Raw genomic sequence first — 6,051 nt, forward strand, 5'->3', positions numbered from 1 at the left:
GTTGTTATTTTGCCAGGATGAGAATTTGGCTGAGTCGATCGAATGCGCCCGGTATTGGGTATTCGACTTGCGATTCCAATCGTAACTAGCTTTGGTCTCAAGCAGTCCTCCAACTTGTTCGCTCATCCTTCTCGATCTATAAATAAATATAATAATGCAACTTCCCATTATCATGCCATTGCTTAACCCAAATGTCCAAAGTTCATGCAATCTTCTTGATAAAATTCAGTATGGAATTGAGTGAAGGCGCTGCTGGATCAAATGAAAATGATATTGCTAATATGTAGATCATTTATTCATTCTGCAACTTCTGCTGCTTTGTTCTTTCCTTTGTTTTTCTTCCTGGATGTCCTGCTGGGCTTGTTTGTTTCGAAGGGAGACAATGGGGCCAAGTTGATTTTCTTCTCGGATTCAGTTCGAACCATGAATGATGAAGCATTCACCAAGCTCTTTCCGACCTTAATGTGCCTTTGCTTAATGATGGCTCTGGCCTGATGGATTGATTTGGAGTGGAAGGCGTCTTGGGAGATTCTAGTTTGGAGTCTTCTGTCCAAGAGCTTGCTGGTTGTCAAACCCAAGACATAATCGAGTTTGAGTTCTTCGTTGGTGAGGAGGCCATATCGGTGCATTCTTCTGAGGAGGGCTGAGCCTTCGAACAATCTTCTAGAGTCTTTCTCTTCGAGAGTGAGGAGTTCCCTGGCTGCCTTTCTGAATTTGGAGAGGGTAAGATGGACTCTCCACACTTCTTTCTTATTCTTGAGTCCGTACTTGCCAACGAGTTGGAGTTCGCTGTCAATTCGTTCCTTTTCATAGGGCCTTCGGGGGGTGTTGAAGGTGGATGAATCTATGATAAATGAGGATGGTACAGTTGCGGTAATTTTTGCCCATATATTTATGAAAAATGAATATTCGATTAAATATTTAATTTATAATGCATGCATGAGAAAGTCGAAAAAATAAGGCATCTAAAAGCTAGAAATCAAGGGGCCTAGAATCCATTCACAAGGAATAAGCTCACAGACATACAATTTGCTACCAATCCATTCGTAGACAATGCCAAGAACTCCAACGCAAAGATCCGAGGGCCAGTCCGAATTCCCAACAAACATCTCCGAATATCTTGCAGGGGGCATGCTGCATCTATCTTGAATACACTCATTCTCAGCTTAGGGAAGTGACTGCCATCACCATCCCGAGCGACATGAAATAAAAGTCTATTTTAAAGTCACACCCCGAACTCATGTTCTGTCCGTCAATGGCTTCCCCTTGATGCCTAAACTTCAATACTTACTCTATTTCAATTATAAACAACATAAACAACATAGTATAATATAATATTAATGTAGGAATTGCAAATCGAATACACATAATATCGATACTAATTTCATAGTGCGATTGATGGAGTTGATGGATCATCGAAATGATCACTAAATTATATCTTAACTCTGATTCCATAATATATCGACCTTGTCGGAATTATTATATTTGAGGATGCTGATTATTGTAGAGCATTTTGAAATTGATATTTCAGTAATTTATGGATATATGCAGAATTCTATGAACTACAGTATGAATGAATAAAGTTAATATGTACATATATGTGTGTATGTATTTATTAATGTTATGATGCTATGGTTATATGATGCTATGATATTACTATAAGATGTCGTACTTAAATAGCCTTGGCTGCCTTTATTGTGATCCATATAATTATGCGAATAGACCATTTTAAAGTCATTAGCCTTGATTTATTCATATTTTCAGATAATACTCTAATATTTTGTGACCGAACTCAAGTTTCATATTTTGTAACTGAAGGTTGTTTTGAATAAAGGCATCGGATGAGTATCGAAGACGTGAACCCTAGCAATTGCTAAGATGGAAACTTGGCTATCCATAATAACCACCCGCAACAGCCATATCGAGCAGCAAAGCCATACAAAAAAGTAATGCCTCAAATAAAAGAATATCGGCGGCTATGCTTATCTTTGGGCTTTTCCTATGAATCCCTGCTCCCGAAACGAAGCAAGGAGGAATCAGAACAAGCCGGATTGAATGAAGAACACGATGAAAATCATTCTGAAAATGGGGCCAATCAAAGCAGGGGGGCGGAGAGGAGCAAAAAAACGAAAAGAATAAACAAAAGTAATAAGCGATCCTCAAGGATTCATGGCGAAAATAAGAAGCCCTGAGTAAGACAGTCCTCATAATCCATATCGGCTTAGATTATTTAATCGGAAAATAAATTATATCCTTTATTAACACCTCCACAACCCAGTGTTTTCTCCTCTGGCGAAATATGCTCGATCTGCGAAATTTGATCAGTGAGCAAATGTTAGTTGTTCGATTGAGGAATCTCAGTTCAGGCTGGCTGAGTATTTAATTTATGCGATTTTATGGAAAATGGGTTATAACATTTTTGGAAGCAAAAAGTTTCTTGGATGGAAATGGGGAAAAATGGCACGGAATTTATATATAAATGGCTATTCCTAAATAAAGCAGCTTTTAGTCCTGAGCATACTAGAATAATTTTGAGGGGCGGAACAAAATTGATTTATTAAAAGTTTATCGGAAAGGTTTATTTTAGGTAGCAAATTATGCTGAAGGCTGCGAGCTATACAAATATTATGAAAAACCTGCTCTTTTTGGTTATAACGGCTCTTTTGCTCACGAAAAGCCACACTCAGCCCACCGAGCTCACATCGCTTCTTCTAAGGGATGACCAGGTGCATCTTCAAAAGACATAAAAAGCTTGGACTGCTTCATTTATATGTGAATCCCGAATCGGCTCATGCTCCATCCAATACATATTTGTCCCCACGGGCTGGGCGATCCGAGGATAGGATATTGTGATCCCAATTGAAGATACGACAAAAGTAAGAAGCTTCGCCATTCAGGCCAATATCTCATAGCCAACGGGCGATTCAACCCTCAAAGATATCGTCATAGACTTTGAAGGAGGATAGCTGAAGTTAACAATTAAAACTATATCCAACCGAAATGCTTTTTAGAAATCATCTAATTTAAATACTATTAACTTCAAAAGTTCTTCTACCTTTTCGCCTCTTCCTACTCAAAACCTGAAAACAGTGAGTTCCTCTAAAAACAGCTTCGGCTAGAGCTATCTCCAAGCAAATAGCATCATATCTTCTCAACCAACACTGCCTCGAATTTCCTCGACGGTCATAAGCGGCGATGTTCCTCAAATCCTCATGTTGTTTCAGGATATTATTTAAGTTAAATAACCCTGTTCGACAAGGCTTAGCTATTTAAAATAGGTCTATAAAACAGCCGAAAGCTTAGTGCTGGCAATGAAAGCCGAAGTCACTGCCGAAGAAAGGCTGATCTCTCAGAGTTAGCAATAGCTGGAGTCCATGAAGCTGTTAAAAAATGGCCTTGAAAAGCTATTAGCACTAACAGGCAGCAAAAAAGAGCTTTAAAACCATCTCCAGAGTCTCCAAAATGAAAGAAACTTGAGATACTCAGAATTATAATACTTTTAAAGTGTAGCCTCCATCTATCAGGATAGAGTTAAATCACTGCTTCAGTATGCTGGAGTATCTAAAGAAGAGCTAACAAACTTAAAAGCTTCGGTCGACTTGGACGCAGGAGAAGTGCGGAGATTAAATGATGAAATCAAGAAGTTCACAATTGAAAGAGACTACATCCAGAAAAGAATTGAAGCCAACCAGAAAATAATAGCGGATACTGAAAATGGGCAGCAGTCGAACTCTACTCAAATTCGAATCTTCGAGGATAAGTACAGATAATACTCAGAGCTGTCTACTATGAAACGACAGCAAGTCTTAAAAATTGATCCATAGCTCAAAAAAGTCAGAGCCAACTATGAAAAAAACAAGTAATAAGTTAGCAATAATTAAAATAAAGTTGCCGAGCTCAATAATAAAATAGGCTCACTCTCGAAAACCATAAATCGAAAATAAATGGAGCAAAAACAAGGGAAGATTATAGCAATCGATAATGAACTTCAAAAGATTACCAATTAAATTGTCAAATGTCCTCCTTCTACTCCCTTAAATTCTTCAAAAGTCGAAAATACTTCTCCATCGATTTCGACATATAGCTCTGCTTCTTATTCCTCACCTATACATACTTCATCGTCGTACCCTTCGCCTGCTGCATCGGCCTCCCAAACTTCTTCAGTTTCGCGAACGACAAAGACATATACGCAATCTATTTCCTCAACCTCATCATCGTCGTTTGTTTCTGCATCATCCTTTTCATCATCTTTTTCATCATCAGTATCGATTGCCCCATCCTATTCTGTTCCACAGGCCGAAAACATAAAAATCTCCGAAGCGGACATTCGCCGCTTGAAATCTGAAACATTGTACTCACAGCAAATAAATATTTACTCAAGCGGCTGGATTTTGAAATACGGGGTTCCAAGGCCATTCCGCTTTAGCTGTTCCACCATGAAAGGTCTGACATCCAGTTATGGCGTAATATTGAAGATTCAAAGCAGTGTGATAACCGTTCTAGACAGCACCAACCAACCGATGATCCTGCACATTGGGGTCTGTTCGCGAATAAATGCGCCAAGTTCAGTCTACATTCCCAAAATTAACGATGCTATCCAGTGGTCAGGATCGCAAGAAGGAGAAAACACTAATGTACTCAGCATTTACAAGGCCGAAATATACTCGATTATCAATTGATTATTTGCATACCCTCTTTAAAAGGACCAATGGCTTTGATTATAGTACCATGTGATTATAGAGGTTAGCTTATTTGCATATTCAATTAAGGTTGTTACTGATGAAATAGAACAATATCGAAGCGCGATCAACTTATTTTTTATTCCTAAAAAAGTAGGTTCACAGCATCGCTACTGGCTAATACTTGCATTTTAGGAGGCCATTTTCATCGATGCGAGTGTAACCTGGCTCACAGAAGTTGCAGCGTGAATGGAACTTATTGGCGATGTCGATTGAATAGTACAAACAATTGCTGGGCTTCTGTATGATTTAATGAACGTATTTGCCTACAAGTAAAGGAACAGGCAGGCAAATTAGCACGAATAAAACATGAACTAGTGTAAAAACTATGATCTTTGTGATTCGATAAATACATCTCGAAGCTTGTCTTGCTTTTTTCGCTCCACTTTCAAAACTTTAGACAGGTTTTCGATTGCCTTATCTTTCTGCTTGGATTTATCTGCTCGGGGTTCAGGAGATTCGACCATTATTCTGTGTTTAAAATAATTATGAGGCCTTTGCTGAATTAAATATGGAATACACATATATATAATCAACTGTGTTTAAAATGGTTTAAAATAATGGAATACACATTGGAATACACATTGGAATACACATTGGAATACGCATAAATCGATTCGACATGAATACAAGGCTGCTGAATAGACGGATATCCAATAGAATATCCCAGGGTTATATCAGCATACATTTATAGTATTCAGCCAGTAATGTTAATATGAATTTGGGTGTTAATTAACAAATATCGAAAGAATGTATCGTAAATTCCTGAAGATGACCAACCAAGCACTCCCCAAATCAGTAAACCCTGAACTTCGAGGATACTTAATCCTGACCTATCGGCTTAACTCTTCGAACTTCGCACACAAATTAACGAATTCATAGCAATAGCACTTTCTCATCGCATTTACCCAAATGCTCACAAAAGTCTATGCGCCTATCTCGATGATGCCATCATCACCTTCAGGGAATTCTCGCGTCATGCTTGAAAATTAATTATATCTTAGCTACATTAAGCATCCGATGTATGAACTCGAGGCCAATGAAGTCCTGTCTGGTCAGGAGCAGTATATGTATGAAGGGTATTGCAGGCTACAATTTTACTATTTGCTCGTTGCCCACAAAATATACCCCAAAAAATATGTCGGAATTGGAAACTACTACATCAACAGCGCAAACTTAAATAACTGGGAGTTCTGGCACTACTACCCTAAAGCGTCAGAGCGTTCAAGAGTAGTCGTGTTCGAGGCTCCGAGGCGTCCCCAGAGAGCCAAACAAAATAAAAGCTAAGCATGAGGAAACTGCTCTTCTGAGT

At 38.6% G+C, this 6,051-nt stretch overlaps 1 pseudogene; it reads right to left on the reverse strand.

The window, feature by feature from the left end:
- Positions 1 to 291: 291 nt before the first annotated feature.
- Positions 292 to 4,185, reverse strand: LOC148299631 (small ribosomal subunit protein uS4 pseudogene; annotated as a pseudogene).
- Between the last annotated feature and the right edge of the window lie 1,866 nt (positions 4,186 to 6,051).

The sequence above is a fragment of the Brachycentrus maculatus genome, unplaced genomic scaffold (assembly GCF_059751285.1).
Source record: "Brachycentrus maculatus isolate JH-2025_06_01 unplaced genomic scaffold, ASM5975128v1 h1tg001039l, whole genome shotgun sequence".
In the NCBI taxonomy this organism is placed as follows: Eukaryota; Metazoa; Arthropoda; class Insecta; order Trichoptera; family Brachycentridae; genus Brachycentrus; species Brachycentrus maculatus.